Here is a 27,758-nt window from a genome sequence, read left to right as displayed (position 1 = left end):
CAGGTATCCAAGAAGAGTGGTCGCTCCTTAAGGAGACGATCCTCCAAGCCCAAAGGGAGGTAATCCCAACATGGATCAAAGGAGCAGGAGGGCACAAAAGCCCTTGTGGCTCACCAAAAGCATCCAGGAATGTTTTCTAGCTAAAAGGGAGGCGTACACCCAATGGAAGGGAGGGGCTATCACCAGGGAGGACTATATTGCGATTGCTCGGGGACGCAGGGGGGCAGTCAGGAAGGCCAAGGTGGAGATGGAATTGGGACTAACTTCCTGGATCAAGGACAACAAGAAGTCCTTTTTTAAATACATAGGGGGCAAAAAGAAGGTACCGGGTAACGTGGGGCCCCTGCAAGACACGCTAGAAAATTTGGTTGTCACACCAGATGACAAAGCTAACCTGTTTAACAACTTCTTTGCCTCCATTTTCCTGAGCAGGGACCGGATCAGCCCCCCCACTGGGCCTCCTTCGGGCCCCAAGGGAGGCACACCTAGACCAAGGGTCAGGGAGGATCTAGTCAAGGAACTTCTGGAGGGACTGGATGTATTTAAATCAGCTGATCCGGATGATCTCCACCCCAGAGTGCTGAGGGAATTAGCTGAGGTCATTGCGGGACTTCTGACACAGCTTTACGAGTACTCGTGGTGCTCTGGTGTGGTGCCAGAGGACTGGAAGAGGGCCAATGTGGTTCCCATCTTCAAAAAAGGGAGGAAGGAGGACCAGGGGAACTAGAGGCCAGTTAGTCTTACCTCAATCCTGGGTAAGCTTTTTGAGAGAATTATTCTGGCACATGTCCATGAGGGGCCAGCAGGAGAGATTATGCTTAGGGGCAACCAACACAGGTTCATTAGAGGCAGATCCTGTCAGACCAACCCAGTGGCCTTCTATGACCAGGTCACAAAATCCTTAGATGCAGGGGTAGCAGTGGACATAGTCTTTCTGGACTTTCGGAAGGCCTTTGACACTGTCTCTCACGTCGTTCTCATTAAGAAACTGGGGGACTGTGGCGTCGACACCTACACAGTCAAATGGGTTGCCAACTGGCTGGAGGGCCACACCCAGAGAGTGGTGGTGGATGGGTCATTTTCAACCTGGAGGGATGTGGGCAGTGGGGTTCTGCAGGGCTCGGTCCTCGGGCCCACACTGCTCAACATCTTCATCAGTGACTTAGATGAGGGGGTAAAAAGCTTCCTGTTCAAATTTGCTGATGACACTAAGATGTGGGGGGATGTGGGCATGTTAGAAGGAAGGAATAGGCTACAATCAAACCTAGACAGGTTACAGGGGTGGGCGGATGAGAATAGGATGGGATTTAACACCAACAAGTGCAAGGTGCTGCACCTGGGTAGGAACAACCAGCACCATACCTACAGGCTGGGGAACTCCCTTCTTATCAGTGCAGAGGCAGAAAAGGATCTTGGAGTCATCATTGACTCCAAGATGAACATGGGCCGGCAGTGTGGGGATGCAGTCAGGAAGGCCTACTATACCTTGTTGTGCATCCACAGATGCATCTCGAGCAGGTCCAAAGAGGTGATGCTCCCCCTCTATGCAGCACTGGTCAGGCTGCAGCTGGAGTATTACATCCAGTTCTGGGCACCACACTTCAGGAGGGATGTGGACAACATGGAGAGGGTCCAGAGGAGGGCCACTTGCATGATCAAGGGGCAGCAGGGCAGGCCCTATGAGGACAGGGTAAGGGACCTGAACCTGTTCAGCCTCCACAAGAGAAGGCTGAGGGGGGATCTAGTGGCCTGTTACAAACTAGTCAGAGGGGACCAGCAGGCATTGGGGGAGTCCCTGTTTCCCTGAGCACTACCAGGAGTGACTAGAAATAGCAGTCACAAGCTGGCAGGGGGTAGATTCAGACTAGATATTCAGGAGGCGCTATTTCAGTCAGGGCGGCTAGGATCTGAAACCAACTTCCAAGTGAAGTGGTGCTGGCTCCTACCCTGGGGGGTCTTTAAGACAATGCTTGACAATCACTTTGCTGGGGTCGTTTGACCCCGGTACTCTTTCCTGCCATGGCAGGGGGTCAGACTTGATGATCTTCTCAGGTCCCTTCCGACCCTACTAACTATGAAACTATAATAAGCCATAAATACAATATCAGTGATTAGTCCCTGGTTCTTAGTGTCCAGCCAGTATATGCATTTTTATTCCCAAATTCACCTTTTAAAGGTGCTCGGTAGATTTCCCTTGAACATGAGGATACTGAGTTCAAAGATGGATTGATTTTTCTGTGAGAAATGTGCCCCTAATAGTGAATGTACACTCACAGTCTCACAGAACAACCTTTTTGTCTCTCAGTGCTCAAGGAGAATCTACAGTGAGCTGACAGTGGTGTGCTACCAGATTCTTTGTGCTTGCTGCCCTGGACCAGATCCAACCTTTCCAAGGACTCAGTATGGCCCGTGAGCCAAAGGTTGTTAATCCCTTTGGAGGACTGCAGGATGGAGGATGCAGAATAAGTAGCTATTTCCATAACTACTGAAGTAAGTGTAAAGAGAGTAAAGGTTTTTTGCTTGCTTTCTTCAGTAATTTAAAAAAATTGTGCAAAATGTTATGGCTGAACAAGCTATGTAAAATTATATAGGAATATCCATATTTTAGAAAAAGAATAGTACTTGTAATTTGGATCAGATTATAACTATTCCTTATTTAGTCTTATTCTCTTCTTTTTATTCAGTTGTGTAAATCATTTATGTCTGTGACTTATTTCATTTATTTTACACCTAAAAAGAATATTTTGAATATGCTTGTCACCAGAAGACAATTTATCTTAAATGAGTGAGTTAACTTAAGTGCCCACAGTTGAAATTGTCTTGCTGTTCAACTGTCACAAACATCAATATGAAACAAAAAACAAGGTATGAAAATTACTCTAACAACTGGAAGAAGGCCAATGTGGTGATCCAGGCTGACCCGGACAGGCTCAGCAAATGGGCGGGCAAGAATCTGATGGTGTTTAACACCGAAAAATGCAAGGTTTTCCACCCTGGAAAAAAAACCCTGCAGCATCCTTATACACTGGCTAGCACTACAGAAGAAAGAGACTTGGGGGTCATCATTGACCACAAGATGAACATGAGCCTTCAATGTGATGCTGCGGCTAGTAAAGTGACCAAAACGCTGGCTTGCATCCATAGATGCTTCTCAAGCAAATCCTGGGACGTCATTCTCCCCTTGTACTTGGCCTTGGTGAGGCCGCAGCTGGAGTACTGCATCCAGTTTTGGGCTTCACAATTCAAAAAGGATGTGGAGAAGCTTGAGAGAGTCCAGAGGAGAGCCACGCACATGATCAGAGGTCAGGAACACAGACCTTATGACGACAGTCTGAGAGCCACAGGGCTCTTTAGCCTGGAAAAGCGCAGGCTCAGGAGTGATCTGATGGCCACATATAAGTTTATCAGGGGTGACCACCGGGATCTGGGGGAACGTTTGTTCACCAGAGCGCCCCAAGGGATGATGAGGTCGAACAGTCATAAACTACTACAAGACCGTTTCAGGCTGGACATAAGGAAGAATTTCTTTACTGTCCAAGCCTCCAAGGTCTGGAACAGTTTGCCATCGGAGGTGGTTCAAGCACCTACATTGAACACCTTCAAGAGTAAATTGGATGCTTATCTTGCTGGGATCCTATGACCCCAGCTGACTTCTTGCCCTTTGGGCAGGGGGGCTGGACTCGATGATCTCCCGAGGTCCCTTCCAGCCCTAATGTCTATGAAATCTATGAAACATTGAAAGGAAGCAAAAAAGCTTTATTAATATATTCTGAGTTTCTGTGTTAGGATCATAGTTCAGAAAAATGGAGATGAAATCTAACTGGTTTTGTCTTTATATGCAAACTAAATTCTGCTGAATTTTATACTCCTTTGTAAAATATCTACATGACACTAAAACCACTTTAAACAAGCCTGCAGCTTAACTAAACAGTTTTCCCCAAAGTTAAGAAATATGTAATGCCTCTGTGACGGGCTAGCTGGCAGTGACCTAGCCCAGGGGTTTTGAAAGGGCCAAAGACGTTTGGAGGACTTGGGATTCCCTTTCCTCACCAATCAGGCCCCAGAGACTTGCCCTCCATGTCCCCTAATTGGCCCCTTGGGTTACCTGGAAGAGGATAAAAGAGGCAGTGCAGCTGACTCAAGGGAGACCAGCGAAGGACCACAAGGAAGGAGCTTCAAAGAGCTGGGCCAGCGGGGTGGGAGCAGTTGCCCCAGAAGCACCTGAAGGAGCGGGACCTGCAGGCAGCAGTGGGACCCTCAGCGGCGCGGCGTGCGGCTGGCAAGAGAGGCTCCCCGCAGGGCTCCAGGATTGCTTACAGGAGGCTGTGGCCAGCAAGAGAAGTCCTCAGCTCCAGCAAGGATCTGAGCAGTGACCTGAGAGGTTCCCAGCTCTGCTTCCAGCTCCTCCAATAAGAGGTAAGGCAGCTCAATGTGAGGCAGGGGTTCCTGGAAGGTCAAGACCCCTAGCAGCTTGGTATCACACCAGCCCTGGTGGCTGTGTGGTAGAGTTTCTGCCTACTATGTGGGAGATCCAAATTCAAGTCCCAGTTGGGGTGAGTGAAGTAACAGGGAGAAGTCTTTGTTGCAGTGGAAAGGGGTCATTGTGTTTTTCCCCCTTTCTTCCCCTCCAGGTACCTGGGCCCTATATTCCTTGTTATTTGACATTTTGTATTTTGTGCCTTTTATATTTCACCAACCAGTATTGCTTGTTTGTGTTGTTTGTGTTTTATATTTTGTTAACCCTGACTTTTGTCAACTGGATGAATATGTCTATGATTGTAAATGTCTAACCTTTGTTGAATTCTGCCCCCTCAGGGCATTGTAGTGTCCCCTATATCCCCTGGTTTATGCCTGTTATGTTCCCAATGCTGTTCTCTGATTAAAAGGCATATGGTTAAGTCCCCATTAGTGATCTGGCTCTGCTCTATAGGGGGAGGAGAGTCCCTACACTTCCCACAGTGCTTGTGCACCTGCTCTGACCTCTTCAGTTGGAGAGGGGGTACCTCTTGGAGTACCACCCAGCTTACACCTCTGTAGCAGAGCACTAAAATGTGCCTGCTCCTTAAGGCTGAAGAAGCCTGGCTCAGGAGCTCAGCAGGCTAAGTAGAGCTCCCCAGCTGCAGGTTGCCAGGGTAACAGCCTACAGGAGTAATTGGCCACACCTGCTGACATCATCTGACCGGCAGGAGGCAGGGTTCTGGGATGTATAAACCCAGGCTGTAGCTGGCAGACATGTACTCTCTCTGGCAACTGGCAGGGAAGGAGCTCCTGCCTGCTGTAGCTACTTGAGACCTGGGGCTGCCTGCCTAGCTCTCCCAGTACCACCTGCTCTGCTATCTAGGTACTACATCACTACAGGGAGTCTCCCAGGTACCTAGACTAGGGGCATGTTACTCTGAGTAGAAATTTGTTCCCTTAAAGGGGCATAGCATGGTTGTTATTGTTAGTATTTAAGTTATAGCCTAGGGGCTTGTGTTTATGTTCATGTTTGCCCTGGCAAATCAGGATGAGGCTAGAAGGGGAGGTTTGGAGGCCTCACTAGTGAGAGGGCATATGATTTGGTAGATCCCAGTGTCAGGCACAGCAGGCATAGTGCCAGAGGGGTGTAGCCACAAGGGTGCAGTGAGCCCAAAGTGCCAGAGGGGTGTAGCCAGATGGACACATGTACAGAGTTGCGGTGAGCCCATAGCATCAGAGAGTTGAAGCCAGAGGGGCACAACACCCATAGCACCAGAGGGACACAACTAAGGAGGTGCAGAACCAGGAGACCAGGAGAGAGGCACAGAGTCAGGCAGCCGAAGAAAAGGCACAGAAAGCCACTCACTAGATAACTTAGTGCCTGCAGGTTGCAGAGAGACAGGAGGCAGAGGGCTCAATGCCAGGGTTGTATAGAGTTGACAATTTGTGAGGCATGGGATGTGTAGAGAAGGTTGGAGCGTGTATATACTGCCCAGTGTAGCTTGGCACATGAAGGGCAGCCTCCCACCTAATAAGCAACTTAATTATTTACTAACAAGGCATGGCAGGAGAGAGAGGCAGGTGGACTGCCCAAGACAGGTGTGTAGGCCAATGGAGAGGTCAGCCTCAGGACGGCTCCCTGTCATGGCCCCCAAAAAGGGATTTAGATAGTCATCTGAATTTAGGTTTTATCTAAGTTAGTAAAAAACACTGAATTTGGTTTTGTGTTTCTGATACTTTAAATGTTACCCTGTGATGAACAATGGCAGGAGGGGAAAAAAGGTTAGGGAGGGGAAACTTGAAAGATAAGACAAAGCTTAGAAAGTGAGAATGAATCTATTCATGAGGTTAGTAGTTAGATATTGATAATTGCCAGTACTGTCTGTAGTGGGTCAAGTCAAGTTCAATCGAATGTTTGTCAGTAAATGGTAACATGTCAGCTGATGCTTAAAAATATCCCTTCATGTTTGGGGTACCTGTATTCTCAAAACACTCTCCTTCTTGTGTTCCCTGACAGGACATTAAGACCACTCAGTATGACTCTGGGCACCCTAATACAAACTTACGTCTCTCATGCCTTTTATCTCTGCTTTGGGTTAGATTCTCAGTCCTGTTAAAGCTACTTTGAGCTGCTTTGGCAATACAATACCAATGCAACTGACTGTTAGAAAATTCCTTTAAGGAAATAGATTCCTCAAGTAGTATAGAGTCCTCACAGTAACTTCTACACCACATCCTGTCCTATCCACAGTGTGTAGGACAGTGATGCCCAAAGGGTGTGTCATGGTACACTAGTTTGCCACAAGAGCAATGGAATTATGCTTTAAGAGTCCCCTTTGTGAGGAGGGAAATGCTCTGGGCCTGTGCCTGCTACTCCAGTGGCACCAGTGGCTGCTATTCTGGGGACTGCTGCCATCTTTTCCTGCCCTCCTCTGCCACGAGGCAGCCCCTGTGCTCGCTGCCTTTCCCCACTGGCATGGTCCTAGCAGTGTGCTCCACTGCGAGGGTGTGGGCAGACATACAGAGCTGTGCTTTGTAGCCCAGGTCATCCCCTCCATTCCTCCCAGGACTGGCAGGAGGGCCTGCAGGCATGGGCACTGGCATGTGAAACCCTGCAGGAACAGCTGCAGCCACAGGGGCTTGAGGTGTACAGAGCAAGTGTTAGGACAGGGTAGACAGTGGAAAATGTAGGGCACAGCAGGGTGAGGTCCTGTCCCTGCTGCCCCAGCCAGCCTAAGTGGAACCAGCTATTTTGGTGATTCTCAACCTTTTAGTCTTAAAGCCTTCCTCCATGTCTCTTCTGAATTTAGATCCATCTCAATGATTTTCACCTGGGATGCTGTTTTAGAAGTTACAGGGGAGTGCCCTGAGGCTAGTAAAATCAAGAACCACTGGCATAGATGTGAATTCCTTGCTTAAAGAAAGATATATTTGGTGTAATTTTTTAACTACATCTTGGCACTGATTAGTATCTCCTCTGACAGGAGAAGGAATTGTGTTATATGTTTTGGAAAAAGGTTGCGTGCATGCACCCGCACCCCCTCCTCCCACTAATTTTAATCCACGAGAAAGTGTGTTTGAAGTATCAAAAGCATGGGAACGCTGCTGTACAGCCTATCTTGGCAAAAGAGGAAATTGCCAAGACACCTCTGACAGCTGACAGATAACCAAAGCATAAAATAATTGCTTGGGGTTCATGGGGGCTAAGTATAACTTGAACAATCCTAAGGCTTTCCTATTATATTGGGAATTATCTTGGCCTTTGGCAGGCCCTAAGAGAAAGGGTTGGGGAAAAAAAAGATGGCAGTATTTCTTTAAATAACTGATTCTCCTCACCTCCACAGGCTTAGAGCTGGTTGAAAAATAAACTCTGGTTGTAAACCTTATCTGGCAGATCACCATGAATTCAATACAGTGTTTGAAAAACACATGACTTCTTGACCGATATCCTTAATATCAACTTTCCGAATGTCCATGGAATTTGAAACTATCCTTTTTAAAAATATATCATGAGTTTTATAGTAACAACCATGGTATCATGGGGTTCAATAGATCTATTCTCTCTATGCTGACTGGGACTTAGCTCTATTCCCAACTCTAGCATTGAATCGCTGTGTTATCATAGGTAGGTCATTTGACCTTTCTTTGGATTTACCATCTCTAAAATTGGAAAGGAATGCTGCTTATTTGTCTCCAAAAAGCAATTTGAGTCCCACAGAAGCTACATATCAATATTAACTTTTCAATATATGGTGCTATTTGTTTTAGATTTTTTTTAATATACTGGCCAGTATTTTTCTATGGGCTGAAGTTTTCTATGAACCAAACGTCACAGCATTTTCAGTTATTATTTTCTTTTGAGATGATTTACAGAGAATGGCTTTTTACAGCATGCCAGACAAAGGAGATCTTGCAGCCTCACTGCCTGTAAGGCTCTCATTTCAGCTAAAGAGTTTTGTGCAGGAAGGCTAAAAAAACAGGTCTTTCCGCAAAGTGTACTAACCTAAATTTTAGTATCAGCCCTTCCTTTTAGCATTTATATTTTAAAATCATCATGAAACCATCCATGCTCCACACACATCATCCATGCTCTGATCCCTATGAATATTGGATATATTAATATTCAGTTGCTCTTCAGGTCTAAATATAGACTTGCGACTTTAGAATCCTTTAGTGACAGCCTGCTATTACAGTTATTTTCACATATCCTGATCGTAACTATTTTCACACATTATTTTTTATAACATATAGATGAATCTAACAAAGTAAATGACTTCTGATATGAAATGGGCTGGAACCAAATCCCTGGATCTGAGCTAGCTGAGTGGAGTCTCAGCTGATATAATTGCGATTGCTCAGTTTCAGGGGAGCTTGGACAATTTACACCACATGATATTCTGTTCCTATTCTAAGCTGAAGAAAAACTATGGATTTGAGCTATTCTGAAATTTGAACTCTCAAAATACTGATCCATATATGGGCTCTTCCAAATTCTGGACTATTTAAGTTTAGTGTTTTATCCTAAGCCATTAGTAACGATTCTGAACAGTGGTATCAAATAAAATAAATATGATGTCAGTGGATTTACCTAGTCTTTGGGAAGTCATTACTGAGAATCAGTCATCAATCAAGATGATTTGTCAGATGCTAGAGTACAAAGATTAAAAGGGAAATAATTAATCCTTTAAATTTCATGGTATTTGACACTTCTGTAGTAAGATCTTATACTGATAAAACATTAAAAATCAGAGAAGAAAATGAGACACACAGCAATTATTTCCCCTTTCAGTTGTTGTTTCTCTTAGGTTTTTGAAAATTCTTTTTTGAAATGTTCACCAATTAAAAACTTTCAGTTGTACTACCTGCAACAGTATTCCTCACTGAGGTCTTCTTGGATGTTACCCCAAATTCCCTGGCACTTTTAGAAAAGCTAAGACTTGAATCATATTGTTAGCCACGAATTGCCCTTTTCTTTACTCTCCTGAATGATGGTGGCTAGGTGACTTCCACCTTAACTGAATGTACTTCAGTGATGGATATACATATAGTTTATAACTTAACTAAGGATTCCTTTTGGATATTGGATATTGTATATTTATGAGGGATATCTCAGTACCAATGAAATGATTTCAAATGGTCTCTCATGGTATGAACACAATATTGCAGTTTTAGCTAAACTAGCTTGAGTGTTACAGCTCAGTGTGGTCTGACAGCCTAAGTATTAACCCAGCTTCTTGGTGGGCATTAACTAAACTTCTTTCAGCCTAGCATGACCATTGTTAAGGGAATCCAGGATAAGGTAAGGGAATCCAGGAAGGGGAGTGACAGTGTCCATGCATTCCCCCCCGCCCTCCCCTTCCGATCACACATGTGTGCATGCACGCGCACACATGCACAAACACCCATTGCCTGTGTGTGTTCATGCGCGCACACACACCTGCACTCAGCACAGACACCCTCTCCCCCAAACCCTGCATGTGCATGCACACATATACCTCCCCCAACCCCATGGCTCCCAGGAGCCCTGATGTCTGGGTTGGGTGGGACAGAACAGAGGCTGGACCTGGCTGGGAGTGACTTGGGCCCCTCACTGCTGGCAGCCACCTGGGGCTGCTACATGTAGCCTGGGCCTCGGCAGTGGCCACAGTGGCAGGGCATGAGGCTTTGCTGCCAAGGCTACACAGCTAATAGTGCCCAAGCTAGTTAGTTTAAAGGCTTTTCAGGCATATCTGCATTAGCAACAGTTGCACAACAATCATGTACAGATAAACATAAAATTCATGTTTTGGACAAAATATTTAAAAATAGACATGCACTCTGCTGCCACTTAATAATGCTTTTAATTTCCTTCTGTTTTCCTTTCCTATGGGAGGAACGTTTGCTATTTCTGAGAGGCTTGCTACTGTTGTTTTCCTTTATTGATGCTATAAAAAAACCTCAACATTTTTTGATGCTCTTGTGCCTAACATCCATATTCTCCAGCACGTCTCCACTGGAAGATACCATCTTGTCCACTCTGCCACTTTATCCTTTCCTCAAAACTCATATTTTCTCATCTAAATGTCTTGCACAGCTTACCCTATTGAGGCACAGGAGCCTGGTTTTAATCTACCAGAGACTGGAAACTATTTGATTAAAGCCTGAGGGCTAGAGGAGGAATTTCATTGCAACTTGCTTGATGGAATTTGTCACGTCTAAGGTTTCTAGGAATATATAAATTATGGTCTGAGCAATTCCACCCTGTACCTCAAATGATGCCCTACCCAAGAGAGGTGTCAGTGTTATTACTGGAACTGTCAGCTCATGGAAAAAGTGCAATAAGCACTCCTCGACATTGTGATAGGCTTATTCAACGTCCTGAATTGTCACTTAACTCCCCTCTGATTATGAACCTCAGATAGAAGAGGCTGCTAATGAATTGTTTTAGTCTTTAAGCCATTAAAATTAAACAACTAAAAAACCACCCACTTAATCGTCTTACATCAGGATAAAATATGAAACAAGGAGATGTGAAAAAACCCAATGTATGTCTATTTAAAAAATAATTTATAAAGCACTGTAAAGGTATATGGGTGCCTATACCTTGCTCCAATATATTCTAATTAATCCAGTCTTCTCCGCATTCTAATTAAAATGCTCTAGCATCGCCACAGCATCATGGGCACCTATACGTGTGACGGACCTCTGCTCTGACACATAATTATTAGCATGTGTAGGGGCAAATTTGATTAATTAAATCTGCTGCAGGTCTGCTAATTAGCATTCTCCAGCAGCCTTCATGTTGCATGTATTCAGCACCTCCACATTTCAAAATGGCGGTGAGGGTGCTTTAATTAAACCTCGTTGAACAACCTTTAGTTAACACACCCCTGCCACCATTTTGAAGCATGGGACACTGAATAGACGTGATGTGGGTGCTTTAATTAGAGTAGCTTTCAGAACCACTCTAATTAAAGTACCCTTCCCCCTCCCCAACACACGTGTATAGATGCCCCATGTGTATAAACCCCCATGGGTTTAAAAATGGCTGCTGGGGCACTGTAATTAAACTCATCAAATTAGGCTTAGTTAAAGTGTTCTGTGGCCATTTTTAAATGCACAGGGACTTAATACATGCGATGCTGTGGTGTTTTAATTAGAGCAGCTCTCCGTGAACTGCTCTAATTAAGCGCTCCTCCTCTCTTCCACACCTGACCATGTGTATAGGCAGCCTAAGGCTTTGCAGACATAATAAACTTACATTTCCCTAGAACAAGGCCCTCAAATGTTCTGAACTTCCCATATTCTACTGAAACAATAGCCATGCCAGTTTACACCAATGCTGAAATTTGTCCTTTGTCTCTCCTCAACAGCTGAAAACAGCTGATGAACTTTTTTATAGTATTTGAAAATAAGCAAATACAGTTCTCTCATAGCTGTAAGAAAGGTCTTATTGGGTAAATAAAAAGATAAGGTCTCATGCACTTTTAGCTTTATGTATGCCCTTTTAGAGCATAAAAAGGCCATATACTCATTTAGCCTGATTGTAACAACAACAAAAATGCTGGGACCATCACAAAAAAGTTCCTCTTTCAAGAGGAAGTTTTTTGTAGCAGGGAGTTTTGTAAAGCCACATGTAACACCTATACTGTTACATCTAGTGCCATGTGGAGTCCCTCACATCCCACACTGGTCTGTTCCCCTGCACTTTCCCTCTCCCCACCCAAGGGGTTGTTGCAGCACTAGTCCAACAAAAGCACTAGGACTGTTAAACTGGTGCCAGTGCTTTAACTGGTCCAGCTGGCCTCAGCAAGGGCTGTTTGTGCAGCAGAGACCACCCAAGCAGCCATTGCCTTTTCAGGAGTTGCAGGCAGCCCCATCAACTCTTACCATGATGGTAACAGCTGATTGGGCAAGCCTATCTGTAAGCCGGAGTAGCTCATGGAGTAGCTTTGTGGGTGCGGGAAGCTGAGGAGCAGCTTCCTATTGGCCCCTGGATGGACAGCCTGCCTTTGTGGCAACTCTGTTGTGTTTCAGCTGAAAAGCTACAGACTTTGTAGCACTACAAAGAGAACATGTCTAGGGCCTAAGGAAGACCTCCCTGACTGATTGTTATTTACCATTTTAATGAATGTTACTTTATAAAACCAAGCAGTATTAGATGTGGTTAGAAACAGATGTAATATGAGCAGGTACTGCAATAGTTTTTGTCAGATCATTTACATCCTGGCTTGTAGTATTTTTTACTAATATAGCAGAGAGACTTCTAGTAACAGAACCTGACCATTTGACCAAACGTGGGGCCACATCCTGCACCCTGTACTCACTGGAGTCATTTAAATGTGCACTTTACTGTGGAGTTGACTGATTAGCTCCACAGTAATGTATCATTGTCTACCTGGGTGGTGCTGTTAGGCCAGAGTAAGCTAATTAACTCTGCCATAGGATAGTACTGCCTGACACAACTACTATCTGACAGCAGAGTTATTTACTCTGCGACAACACAGATGTAGCTGGTGACCAGGGCCCCACACTGTAGCACCCTCTTGCCTAAACCAGCCCCTGTGAGGCACATTGAGCTGGGTTGGAGCAGCTCCAGGCTGGTGGGTGACTCCGTGATCCCCTGCCATCCAGGGCTATGCTGCCCTGGTTCAGCATGCTGTTGTCCCAGGCACACATGTAAACACTGCATCCAGTAGCTATAAACTCTGGAACGATATGTGCCAAAGTTTATTCAGGTGCATTAATTGCATGTGCAGATGTGCCCACTGAGTAGATTAATCAAAGAGTAGACTAATCAGAGTAGACTAATTATCTCCACAGTAAAGCATCTCTGTCTACATGTGTACTGGTACTGGGGTGAAGTAAACTAATTAACTCTGCCATGAGATGGTACTTTCAAGGACAGTGCTACCTTACAGCAGAGTAATTAACTGTGGTGAAACCATGTGTAGTTGGTGATCTTGAATTGGTCAGACTCCTGCCTACTGCTGAGCCACACAGCTCTGCAGGTTCTGCACCCTCGTGCTCCCTCAACTGCCTAAAACTGCCACCCACAACCTGGGTCTGACCCTTTATGTCCCCTGCCAGCCTGGGCCTGCTCCATCCTGGCTCAAATTTCTGCTGTCCTGGGTGTATGTGCAGATGCTACATCCAGCTCCAACTGCTTCAGAGTTTACTGCTTCACATTAATTGCTTGTGTAGATGCACTTATTAACTGCAGAAATGGGCTCCTCTTGACTTTGATAAATGGCAGTAGAAGAAAACCACCTAGGCTCTTGACATTTTGGGGAATAGTCTTGTGTTTCCTTAATATTAACATCTGCTTTCTTCAGTAGGTAACCAACCTGATAGAACAATGTAGCTTTGCTATGGATATGTGTCTTTAAAGGTTATATTTATATCTTACCTTTGCACTAACAAAATTAAGTAATTATAATGGGAACAGTAAATTTACTCCATGTTGAATGTCTTGGTATCATGACATTTACAGCATCTGGTACTGTATGTGTTAGAGCTCACTCACATGGATATATGACAAGAAATATGCTCAAGGCAAAACGTAAACTGAGAATAATATCACAAAAAGCACCATACTAACTGTAGACAATTCATGTACACTGAAATATTGAATGCAACTTTAATAAGTGCAGTTGAATCTACAACCGATCACCAGGACTGGTATTAATAAAATACCATAAAATGTGATTCTTGGGAAAGAGAATTGAGGTTTTAATATATTTTTTAATGCTTTTCACACACAAATGTGTAACTGGTTTGTGGATGCCTCTTCTCTTGATACATATACACAAAGATGATTTGTAAAATATATATGCACATATATAAATAATAAAAAAACCCCACCCAATAATATACTATTTATTTTATCAAATATTATTATATAGTGCTATTTAATAAAGTAATATATAATTGATATGTACATAATACTAACATATAATATAATATATATTTATCAATATAATCTTTGTTTTGCCTGAACATTCCAATAAGATCTCTGGGACAATTACAAAGGTTCTTTACATGGAAGATGAACTTGAGGAAATATCTGAGAGTTTGCATAGCTCTCTCTAAAAGCAGCTGGAAACAAAAGAAGCACCATGTGATCAAAATGCAGATCATTTCCAGGGGCTGTGAACAACTGTTTTGAGTAAGTGTGAAATATCACAATGCTACTATAGTCTTTTTAGATGGGGATCCCTCCTTCATTGAAGCATTTTTCCTCATTTTTAATTGGCTTACAACTTGCTCTTAATGACAATTTATTTTGAATGCTGGAGTGTAGTGTGGTTTTTTTCCCTAAAGGTTAGTAAAAAGCTCTAAAGAATGATACCAATTAATCATTGGTGACATTCTGTTTTCTCATCTATTAGAGATAAAATATTTACCCTTTAACCAAGATCAATTTGGAAAGCAGGTGCAGCTTTGATATTTACACCCTTTAATCAGCAGCCCTAATTAACAAGTTTGTTTGCTAATGATTAATAATTTGCACAAATAAAGTGTGGATTTGTCAGTTTTAAAGTTACAGGCAGTATGAATGTTTTTGGGTTGATAGTGGAATAAAATTAGACATAAGAAAATGATTATATCTATCTTTTGAGATGTCTGAGATGGGATTTCTAAAGGAAAAGTAGGGGTGGGAGAGTGCCAGCTAGGCCACTGATATTGTAGATCGCATCTGGCTTTATGTCTATGGACTCAGTTTCAATTTCAGGTACATACAGAGGTCAGATATCAAGCTTCTCAGGTCTAACACCATATTGGTGGTGCCCTTTTTTGTACAGTTTTCTCCAGCAGCAGATTCACAGGTGACACTTATTGTTGTTTGATAAATCACTTGTACCTTTTACCAGCTCCACTGCATGTATACAAGTTCACTAACCGGTTCCCTTTCATCTGCTTAGAATGAGTGTAAGTGGGTTTAAGGAAGTCTAAGTGGCTGTGAGGGAGTTTAGTTTGTATGTTGCTTCTGGTTTGCCTTAGAAAAATCAATTTCTTTAACGGCAAGGTTCTGTTTTATTTTGCTTTGATGGTGAAAATTTGTCTATATGGAAGGAGGGAGAGAATTGATCTAAGAATATAATTACTGTGGTGTCTGGAAAGAGAGAAAATAACAGGAGGATCATGGGTGGGGATGGATGGATGGACAGACAACAAAGGGGTTCAAAACTTTGGAGAAGTGTTTGTAAGTGTTTTCAGCTTCATTCTGTTTGGCAGAGTATAAATAGCTTATCAAAATATAAATTATCCTAGTTTCTTATCTCTTGATCGCAACCTGTGTGTATATGTTTTTTCTTCACCATGCCAGAGAAGATATAATCATATCTGTTATCTGAATCACCAAGTAGAAATGAAGGCTGTATTCTAGTACTTGCTTGATCTTTTAAGTATAACCTTTCAAGACGGGGTGCTTTAGTGGTTTTGGAAACAATCAGTTGGCGCTCATCTTTACGAAACTCAGCCAAGCTTCAAATGCAAACTGCCTTAGCTTAATTGCCTATTTTGAGTGCAGTATTGTACAGTAACCATGACAACTAGTTTTAGCTAGGCCTAAACCAAAATGAAGACTATCCTAGAAACCTTCTTCAGTAGTAACGTCATACCTATTCTGCAGCAACCTCTACTGGAATATGCACTAGTAATCATTAATGTGCTGTAAAATTAAAAGCAATCAGAACTTGTGGTAGAGGTAGATATCTTTTCTTAGACCAACCAACCAGATTTTTGCAAAAAATCTTTATTTACAAGCTTTTGGACACAAGTACCCTTCTTCAGGTGTAGGAGAAAAGATTGTAAAAGTTCTCCTAGGTAGAAATGAAAGTTCATATTTCATGGGAGAGTTGAAGTTGTGGTAAAATCTCCTGTTTGGAACGTTCATTATAATCGGAAGGAAATATGACTCTACATCCTCATTGGCATCAAACAACTTTGAGGTAAATCGACTATGCCAACTTTTCTCTGAGCCTTATTTGCATAAAATGAGCTGTTCCAAACAGGAGATTTTTACCACACCTTCAACTCCCCTATGAAATATGAATTTTCATTTCTACCTAGGAGAACTTTTACAATCTTTTCTCCTATGCCTGAAGAAGGGTTCTTGTGCCCAAAAGCTTGCAAATGAAGATTTTTTAAAAAATTCTAGTCAGTATAATAAAAGATATCACCTCTACCATGAGCTCTTATTCCTTTTGCCTCTAGACCAATATGGCTACAGCCTGGATACCTGTAGAATTAAGCAGCTGTAATTCTGTCTACTGACCTTTTTTTTGGTTAGTGAAAAGAAAGTAAGTTGTCTGCATAGACCAGAATAGATCATACGAGTCCCTTACTCACCTTGACATATCAGCATTATCAGTGATGCCAGCTATATCGTTTCCAAAGATTTGTATGTACTTAGAAAGCCCAGTCTTTTTATAGCATCATATATGGGTTCTAGGTGCAGGGAGGAATGGGTAACTTTTTCTATTTTCAAAAGAGGGCCTTATTCCTTTGATAGATAAATTTTGAAACTCCCCTGTGGTTTCCAAAAGGAGGAAAATAAGCCAGGCCTGAGCAAAATGGTATCACTGGCGAAGATGACATTTAATTCCTCTTCAAAACAACAATTCTGTTCACTAAAACAGTATATGCCATTCTAACCCAGTCTGAGTGCTGAAAGGGGATTCCAGAGTTAAACCTGTGTAGCTTTTGGGCACAAGACAGGGCATTTCTGGGCAAACTAGGAATCAGCTGTGCCCTTAAAGGGAACAAGCTGAAATGCACTTTATGGTCTCGACAATATGAAGTTTAATGTTTCATTTTAATTGTATCATTTCCTGCTTGATGATAAGACAGTAATGGGTCAATACCGTATCTTTATTACAGTGATGCCATTAAACTTTAATTCACCAGCTATGTTATGATTTAGACTGTTTGTGGTTAATTTATAGATACAAAAGATTTAATAACAAAAATAGGAAAGTTTAGGGTTGAGTTATTATGAGAGCATTTGTCTGGATTTATAAGGAGTGTTCAGGAACTTTGGAAATATTTTGAAATGGCCACATGCCAATAATTGTAATATCTACAATAATTTGGTAAATCCTCTTATTACACCTGAGCTCTTGAGTGATGAGGGGCTGAGGATGATTTTTGTCCGTTCAGCCATTTATTTCATAGGGGTAAAGTAGTATAAATTACAGTGCATTGCCAAAGCCATCAAAGAATAAAGATTTAAGGTAGGGTCTGAAAAATGAGTGTAGTGGTTCTAATGATATATTTTTTAAGTATTTAAATGTGTGACACTGCTTTATAAATTAACTTCAGTAGAAATCAAAGTATCTGAATCTACTTGAAGGCTAAGCATTGATTCTCCTACAGTGCAGTTGCCTTATTTGTATCCCATCTCCTCAATGACAAGAATTGGCATTTAACCTTTGCACAACAGTGGAACGTGAGACTAGCACAGGCGTTCTAAAGCTTGCTTTATTTGCAGCCTTTCTCAAGTGACCCGACAGCACCTTGCGCAATCTTTTTTCTTAAACTTTTCCTAAAAGAAGTGTTCTTTTTACAGCTAAGGTAGCAGTTTTTCATTACTTGAATTCCCCCTCCATCAAGCCAAGATTCGTAAGGGTTTGCTTTACAGGTCACTGAAGTTAAATGAGTCTTTCAATATACTTTGGGATATAGATTAAGCTTTCAATTTCATGCTAACCAAATTTGGGAATGTTAGCACACTTTAGTCTCAACTGCATTTCAGGTAATTTTTAATTGTTTGGAAAATGGACATAAATGCTATTTCCTATTTAGATTTGTAACTTGAGCCAAATACCATTGACTATAGGCTGCTCTGATTATGAATTCCTGGTTTGCAGAGCAATGTTTGGTTTCTCTTGCATGTATAAATTGCATTGTAACTCTAACTGCAGCCTTTGAAGTTATTACTAGTAAAGTTTCCCAAATTCAGGTAAGTATCTCTAATTGTGTGCTGATAGTCTGTTTCCATCTCTAGCTTAGTGACTCTTTAAGTAACTCTTATACAAAATGGATTAGTTCTAACAGGAGGGCTTGAGGATGACTTGTCTAGGAGTAGTTGATTTGTCCAGTGGTTATTTTACTTACCTGAATCTTATAAGGCAGGGGTTGTCAACCAGGGGTATGTGTCCCCCCAGGGGTACTTTGAAATGTCCCAGGGCACACACGTGGATGGGCAGGGACAGAGCACCGCCACCCTGTGCCACCGCCTCACAGGGGCAGGGCCGGGGTGGGGAGAGGGCAGCAATGCCCCTCTACAGATCAAGCAGGCACCGCCCAGCTAGCTGGACATGGGGGGAGAAGTTTGCACCACCTCGCACCACGGTTCTGTGACTGGCTGCCACTCCCCGCCACTCCCCACCCCCACTCGCTCCTTGATCAGCCATTGGGGGTACACTGCTCAAAAAAGGTTGAAAAGCCCTGTTATAAGGCCTTTCCAATCCTTACTCCATTGGGCAACTGATGAATTTGAACTCTGCTTGCTGAGATGCTCATCTGAGTATTCTGGGATGGAATGCTTTAATCCTGTATGTTGGCACTGTTCCACTATATACTGTGCTCCCTATATAATACTTGCTGACCAAGAAAGTAAGTGACTTGCTAGCCTAGGAGATATGACTCCTGCTTTCCAGTGCTTGCTCTAGGTGGATGTCTATATCTAAGTACCAGTATTTATATGAAATTTGAGCAAAAGAGACTGAAGGGACCCTGACGTAGCCTTGTATAAAATGCAGTCCCTTGTAAGGTGGGAGATTATTCAAAATCCACAAACAGAGGAAGCAGTTAACTTTGTCTTCTACCTTCTGGGTAAGCACAAGGCTTACACAGAGCTATGGGGTAAAAAAAATAAAGGGGGGTGACAATTTCCTTGGAGCTTTAGTGAATTTAGGCCCCACATCTTTCTAGCTGGGGTTATTTGACCCCAGTAGTCTTTCTTGCCTAGAGCAGGGGGGCTGGACCTGATGATCTCATGAGGTCCCTTCCAGCCCTAAACTTCTGGGAATCTGTGAAACTACTATATTGCTTTGAATAAAACACTTTTTTAGTTTTGGACCCACCAAAATTCTGACCCTCAATGAGCAAAAAATTAAAATACCTCTAATTTACAAGGGTTCAACTTCTGTATGGTATACAAGAACCCTCCCTTCCTCACTTTAAGATGCAGGTCACTTTTTTTAGAAGAAATACTTCATGTAAGAAGTGTTTTGTATTCAGTGCATTTTGGGTTGAATCCCTCTGTCCCCTCTCCTCCTCCCCTGCCCTTTGTTCCCAGAGATAAGCAGTGTTATGTTAGAATTAAGTATTTTGTCACTTTTGTAGGCTGAGCTGGTAGGTGGGGAGCATGCAAAAATGAAGTCTCAAACCCTGATCCTGCTAGAACTAAATCTAATTTCTATCAGAAATTGTTATATATTACTACAATATATATTATACATACTATAATAATATATATATTAGATATTTTACATGTCTGGAGATGTAGCCAATCAACATTCCCAGATCTTACAGCTACACCTCCAGAAATGTAATATAATCTCATCCAATGCACCAAATGCCCTGATGGAAAATACATAGGAGAGACCAAACAACAAGTGCGCACCAGAATGAATGCACACTGGAAATCTATCAAAGACAGGAATACCCAGTTACCGGTGGGGGCACATTTCTCACAAGAAAACCACTCTCTTTCCAACCTCTCAGTCCTGATCCTCAAAGGAAACTTACAAAACACTTCCCAGAGACGAGCCTATGAACTCCACTTCATCAACCTCCTGGATACTAAAAATCATGGACTAAATATAGACATTGGATTTATGACACATTATAACCTGCCTGATAGCTGACTTTCCAGGTACTTCTCCACTGTTCACCCCGCTTCTCTCCCTCCCACCCAGCCTGTCTCTCGCCCATTGACTCCTCAATCTACATTTTCACTGACTGCCTGTCTTCATAGAATCATAGAATCACAGAATCAATGAGTGGGAAGGGACCTAGACAGATCATCTAGTCTGACCCCCTGCCATGGGCAGGAATGAGCACTGGGGGTAGGAGGGGTCATAAGACCCCAGCCAGGTGCCTATCCAGTCGCCTCTTGAAGATTTCCAGGGAAGGTTAGAGCACCACCTCTCTGGGAAGCCTATTCCAGGCTCTGGCCACCCTTACAGTGAAGTAGTTCTTCCTAATATCTAACCTAAACCTATCCTCCCTCAGCTTGTGGCCATTGTTCCTGGTGACTCCAAGGGGAGCCCTGGTGAACAGCCTTTCCCCGAGTCCCTGCTGCTGGCCCCTGATAAGGTTGTAGGCAGCCACAAGATCCTCCCTCAGTCTTCTCTTGCAGAGACTGAAGAGATTCAGGTCCTTCATCCTCTCCTCATAGGGCTAGCCATGGAGGCCCTCAACCATATGAGTGGCCTCCTCTGGACCCTCTCCAGGTTCTCCATGTCCTTTTTGAAGTGCGGCGCCCAGAACGGGACATAGTACTTCAGCTGCGGCCTGACCAGCAGCGCATTGAGGGGGAGCAAGACCTCTCTGGACCCGTTAATGATGCCCCTGTTGATGCATGACAGGGTGCGGTTGGCTCTGTCTATTGCTTTGTCGCATTGGCGACTCATATTCATCCTGGAGTCAATCCTGACTCCAAGATCCCTCTCTGCCTCTGTGCTGCCAAGGGGGTCAGCCCCTAACTTATAACCATAATGCTGGTTCCCTCTCCCCAAGTGCAGCACCCTGCGCTTGTCCTTGTTGAACTGCATCCTGTTTAGATCCGCCCACTTCTGTAACCTATCCAGGTCTGCCTGGATGTGGTCCCTGCCTGCCGGTGTATTCACTTTACCCCACAGCTTGGTGTCATCAGCGAACTTGAACAGGATGCTCTCCATGCCCTCATCCAGGTCGCTAATGAAGATGTTGAAAAGCACCAGCCCAAGGACTGAGCCCTGGGGGACTCCGCTGCCCACACCCTCCCAGGTCGACATCAACCCGTCCACCACCACCCTCTGGGTGCAGCCTTGGAGCCAGTTTGCCAGCCATGTGACTGTGCATTCATCAATGCTGCAGTCCCTCATCTTGCCCACCAGAATTGGGTGGGACACTGTGTCAAAGGCCTTCTTGTATGCATACAAGCCCAGCCTCTGGCTTCTTTACTTTTCATCCATCCAGGAAGAGCATACACCAACTGCTGAAACTTCCTTAGCCTGACGAAGAGTTTTTGAACCCAAAAACTTGCTTAAAATTGTTCTTCAACAATTTCAGTTGGTCTAATAAAAGATATCAGATTCACCCAAAGAACCTTGTCTGCCTATGTCCTTAGACCAACATGGCTACAACCTACACCAAAGTAAAATAAAGGAATTTCACCTTCTGTGCAGAATGCTGCAGGCTTTACTGTTCCTAAACAATCCCCAATAGATGACTATCTAGCCTTTTCTAGGATCTTCAGTGAAGATGGCAGAACTTCCTTATTTGCTAGATTTTAGTTGAATTCCCAATGACAGCTGGGGAAATCCTCTATCTTGGAGTTTGGGTACCTTGAATGCCATATTTTAAAAAAGACAAATGAAATCCAGCAAACTAAACAGTAAGAATTGCCAAATCAAACACTGCTTCCAACAACGTTAAATCTGCAAACAGCAGATCTTCAAAAAAGGTTAGGTAAGGAAATGTACCCTGCCACGGAGGTCAATTTCCAACCAGTTCAGACTAAGAGCTGGGGAGTTAATTTCAAGGTTGAGGTCATAGAATCATAGAAAATTAGGGTTGGAGGGGACCTCAGGAAGTCATCTAGTCCAACCCGCTGCTCAAAGGGCCATCCCCACTAGATCATCCCAGCCAGGGCTTTGTTGAGCCAGGCCTTAAAAACCTCCAAGAATGGAGATTCTGTCACCTCTAGGCAACCCCTTCCATGCTTAATCTTCAAACAAACATTCCCTTAACTGGGAACAATGTTATTGCCATCATTTTTATCCCGTTATTATATACTAAGGACAGATTAGTTCTGTGTCTTTTCTGGCAGCAAATGCCATGAGAAGAATCTCTTCAGACATGTGTAAATTGCTCATTTTGCAGCATGTCAGTGTTCTGTGCATGGAACTTTCCAGACTGGAAGTAGTTTAGCTGCTTTGGCATGGTGATGTGGCCAGGTTAATTGGTTTTGCCTCTCATTTGGGCTAAACAGTTTAGATGTAGTGCTGTGTGAATGTGGCTATGCTGCTTCTGGTTTGGGAGATGGTGTACATGGTGCATTTCAGCACAACTCTCTTTGCATGCTAACAAGTACAGACATCCTCAGAAAGATAGGCCTTGCTACACAGACTTTATTTTTCCACATATATTTTATCCAAGGATTGCTAACAATAGCCCTTGAAACTGGTGCTGGAATCCAGGACTTCCCTCTTCTTTAACATGCCCTAGTTGCTGGGCCCCAGAAGTATGCTCCCTTGTTCTCTGGCCCAAAATTTTCATCAATTTGTAAATGATAACTTACAGAAGGAAAGCTGGATAGGTTCTTGCCTGAGAAGTGTCCACTGTTCAGTGGTTAGGACACTGTCTGGGGAGGCAAACATGGGTGCGTATATGCGCAGGCAGAGCAGTGATTGTAACCCAGGGCTTCCTTGTGAATGCTCTGACAACTGGAGAATTGCATGGAAAAGGTTTTTTTTTCTTTTAAATGGAGTGACTTCTTTCCTTCTAAAAGAAAGAGAATAGGTTCTTAGCTGCAGGAAAAGGTGATGAGCTATAGATCCCATGGAAAAGAAGCACCTCTGCAGCCTTGATTAAGCTATCTAGCTCCTGGAGAATACGGCCTTTACAACATATACCTGATTTCAGTTTTTCCTATTGGCTACTGTAGTCGGCTTCCTCTTATGGGGTGTTTAACTCCCAAACACTGTATCGCTATGTAATTGTCGGTTCTGGCTCCCACTGCAGAGGCCTAAAAGCTGCCGTTGGTGGATCTAGGACAGGGGCAGGCAATTATTTCAGGCAGAGGGCTGCTTATTGAGTTTTGGCATGCCATCAAGGGCTGCATGAAAGGCAGTCAGGGGCAGATAAATCTTAATTTTCTAAATTTTGGGGGGGACCCATGGCCGGATAGAATGGCCTAGCGGGCTGCATTTGACTCATAGGTTGCATTTTCCCACCCCTGTTCTAGGATGTTGTAAGGCAGGTGTGGGTGCAGAAGCTGACACTGCAGGAGTGCCATGACCTGCTACTCCCCCCACCCCCCTTTATTTTTTTTTTTACCAGGGCAGGCAGACCAGGCTGCAGGAGTAGCAGCTGGGAGTTGTAACCAAATCGGATAAGAATCTCCGTTCCCCAGCTCTTGGCAGCCACCCCCTTCCTCTCCATAATCAGTGGCACCTCTCTTCTCCTCCCCTCCCCTCCCCCACAGCTGAGTTCTCCAGGGTATTCCCCACTAGCCCAAGAGCACAAATTGAGGCAGGGGGATTGTGCCCTGCTGTTGTCTCCAGCTGAGCCCAGTTCCCTGTGCAGCTTGGCTGGAGAGGGACAGGAATGGACCTCTCCCCATTCCCAGGGCAGCTGGAGACAGTGGCAGCAGTCAGAGAGGGGGAGGGGAGGGGATGTACTGCTGAGCATAGAGGAGAATGGAGGGAGGAATTCTTACCTGATTTGGGGACTTTAAAATGTCCCAGGCTGTTGGTCTTGCAGCAGCCTGAAAGGGAGGTGTGACTGCACCACTGTACCCCTCAATCCAGCCTTGGAAGTTATATACCAGAATGGTTCTGGTGCCTGAGTCTTTTCTTGAATCTATGACTAGATCCATTAAAGAACTAGGTGCTGCTATGTGTAACTTCTGTATACTTTGAAGTTTGCAAATTCTAGGGTTCCTGTGCTGTGCTGCAGAGAACTAAACCAGTCACTATATGGGCTGCAGCCTTGTTCTGTGCCATGTAATTTGAGGTGTGGTCCCACATAAAATTCATTTCAGTAATCTAACTGCTTTTTGGTGGACCATTTTCATACTTGGTATGTGCATGGATGCATACAATGCTTAGAATTGTTCAAATTAGGCTTAAACCTAATTGGATAGACCTATGAGCCTGTTGAACTGGTTTAAAGCTAGCTGGAATGGTCCAGAAGTATTTTGAACCATTTCATTGTGACCCAGTTCAGTGTTATGTTATGTTCAGTGGACACCAAGGATTCTGAAACACAGGTGTGATCAATCCTCCAGGTATCCCACACTGCATTACCCCCCACCCCCACAGCCAGAATGGACCATTCTGGTATGTAGCCAGAACTATACTCTTCCCCCTCCTCTGCCCCAAAGATGGACCTTGGTCATTTGCAGGCTGCTGCAGCTTACTGAACGCATGTTCAGGAAACAAGGGAAAGCAGAGAGATGAGCCACAGGTCACCCCTACTCCCATCCCCTGGGACTCTCAAAGCTTCTCCCCTCCCCCCCACTGCAGGGCATGCTGGATTGGGTGTTTGCTCCCCACCCCCGGTGTTGGAGTCATGGCACTTCACATAATTGTGAACCAGTTTTGAATTGGTGACATTTTGTAATGGTTCAATTGTTATGTCTTTCCACACCCACAGATTTCCAAATCCTACTGATGTAAAGTAGTTTAACTGAGGCAACAGATCCGGAAGGTTTATATGAGAAATTGATGGATTTCCCAACATTTATAAATCTTCTAAGTGTATCATTTTAAATTTCAAGAGTAGGCAGATATTAGTGACTAGATCAGGGATGGCCAACCTGTGGTATGCAAGCCACAAGTAGCAGAGGCAGCCTGGGGTAGGGACAGGCAGAAGCATGACTGATAGGCAGAGCAGCAGATCAGGTGGGGAGCACAGGGTAGGAAGCATAAACCAAAGCAATGGATTGGGCAGGGAGCAGAGAGCAGATCAGATGGGGAAGGAGATTTGGAGTGGCTCTTGGGGTGGGTGCAAAGCTAATCTTGTGGTATGCAAGCTAAAAAGGTTGACTTCTCACCACTGGACTACAGGATGGATTCTTACCCTTATCCTTAATAAATCTTGAATATACACAGATGTAGGTCAAACAAAAAGAACTGTCACAGTGACAGCAGGAGAGTTTCTATATGCTCTCTCTGGTGGGTTTGAAAGCAGAATGGGAATGAGATGGAAAGGAAGAATGTTGCCAGACCAGTTTAATGAAGGTGGATATTATCCCTTGGATTTGCCAAAGGATGTTGGCAATAAAATGCCTTTCCCTTGGCAGCATCCTTCCCTATTCTGACCTCAAGCTGTTGATCCTGGGCTCTGGTACATACATAGAGCTTCCGTGACTTGGCAGCATAGTGCTACCTAGATTCCTAGATTCATCTGTTGTCTTACTTACTGTTTAATAGGGCTTTGTTTGTTTGTTTTTTAAATCATGCCTTTCATCATTCAGGATCCTAAAGCAATGGAGCAGATATGGCCTTGAGTACACTATTATGAACTCATCAAACTCTGATTGTAATAAATATGTTCCAGATCTCAACCTCAGAAAGCAGATAAATGTTATGTGCCAACTTAAATTTGAACATAAGATTTCCTGCTGGTTTTGATGAATCATAATTAAATAATTTGCCTCATTTTAATCCATAAATAAGACCTCAATAGTAATTCATAACCTGTTTTTGTTACAGCACCACAAATATTTAAAAAGTAATGATTCACACTCAGTTTTTTTTTAAATGCAGAGAGAGATTTAATTCTATCATCTCCTCTTCACAGAAGAAGCTAACCCTATCTCTTATCACTTGTCATTGATGAGGGGTATCAAATTAAATTACTGTGCAGTATGCTGTGTTCCTGAGCCAGATTTTGATACACTTGTATGGATCCAAAGCAGGTCCATGAAGTTCAGGGAAGGTAAATTCAGGATGTCAAATGCATCCAGCCCTGTGGGCTAGATGAGTGGCACAGGGTTGGTCCTTGGATTAGATGAGGCCCACATGCCAGTCCTGCATGCTGGATCCAGCACATGTCCTTGAGTGACCAGAGTGGGTGCCACATGCACTGTGGTCCTGTTCTGGCTGCGCCTGAGTAGCATGGGAGTGGAGCAGCACACAGTTGTTTTGGGGTGAGGCTGCACATGCTGTAGCAGTCCCCATGCCATGTGTAGCACAGTCCCAGAGTGGCTGGAGTGGGCACTATGTGCAGTGTACAGGGCCTTCTAGTATGCCCTGCATGCTGCCTGTGGGTTAACTCTTAGACCTATAGGCAGCACTGGGGGCTGGATGGTGGAGCTCATGGATCTCAAAGATATGAGTCCCTGTTGTAAGCAGATAAATCACAGATTGAATCAACTTCTCCAGGCACAGTTATCATTTTAGGCCGTGTGCTGGCCTTTATGTTGCCGCTGTGGCTTTAGAGTAAGTACAGCTATCAGCAAGGGGATAAATGCTGCAAATTTCTCATGTTATTTCCATGGAGCAGGCTGACATTATCTGAACATGTGTTACTTAATACAAGTAGGAGATACACCTCTCATGTCAAGTTGTTAGGTTTGCTACAATATGAGTTCACTTAGCATGCGTTTTACACATTTTAAGTGCACTTACCACATGTTAAGTGTCCTGTGTGATGCGGTCCCAGGAAGTTCCCTGAGCAGTGCAGAATCTGTGTAATAGTTCTCTGCCTCAACCCCTGCTGCAGCTCTTTGAGCATGAATATAACACTGCTGGGAAAGGAGACATGCTAATGTCAGAGCACTTTGCTCCTATTCATTTGGATCAGGTCGAGTGGCTGAAGGGAGGCTGCTCAATGCTGCTCTGAGCTGGAGTAACCCCAGGGATTCCACCTGGTGTGAAGGGGAGGGAGGTAGGCACACCTAGACTCTGGGAGACGCAAAGGAGCCTAAACCTACCTCTATGCCCTGCCTCCTCTGATGAAGACTGTGGCTCCTGAGCTATGCATCACAGAACTGGAGCCTTTATTTTTGCTTCTTGTGACCTTCTTAAACAATTTAGTGAAGAATCCCTGCTGGCAATGGAAAGGGACATTATTGAAAACAAGTCAAGAGTTAAGTGGATCATGTGTTGACAACCTATCCATTTAGCTTTCCTAGCCTTTATCAAAATGGACAAGCTCTGACTTTTAAAATGACTGGAGTGAGCAAACTGTTGAAAGCTACATCCTGGCCAAGCTGATTCAATTGTTCAGACTGAGATGCAGACCTTTGATAGCTTAGATGGAGGGGCTAAGTCACTAACGTATTTGGAGGAGAGAGAGAATTATTTCAACAATTGTTTTATTTCATAAAACAACTATTTAAGTCAATGGAGTATAAGTAGTCCCTGACAGCATTG

The 27,758-nt window shown here is 43.7% G+C and overlaps 1 long non-coding RNA gene across 1 annotated transcript in view; it reads left to right on the top strand.

Moving 5' to 3' along the window:
• The window catches only part of LOC149867581 (uncharacterized), a 94,679-nt gene that overhangs the window by 1,548 nt on the left and 65,373 nt on the right, over positions 1 to 27,758 (top strand). Inside the window, exon 2 of the long non-coding RNA XR_016441639.1 lies at positions 2,306 to 2,490. This is a non-coding gene — a long non-coding RNA (uncharacterized LOC149867581). The remainder of the gene's footprint in view (positions 1 to 2,305; positions 2,491 to 27,758) is intronic.

This window comes from Crocodylus siamensis, chromosome 4, assembly GCF_052110815.1.
Source record: "Crocodylus siamensis isolate JL-2025a chromosome 4, ASM5211081v1, whole genome shotgun sequence".
Taxonomy (NCBI): domain Eukaryota; kingdom Metazoa; phylum Chordata; order Crocodylia; family Crocodylidae; genus Crocodylus; species Crocodylus siamensis.
Note: the sequence above shows the minus strand (reverse complement) of the source record. Positions and strands in the feature narration are given on the sequence as shown.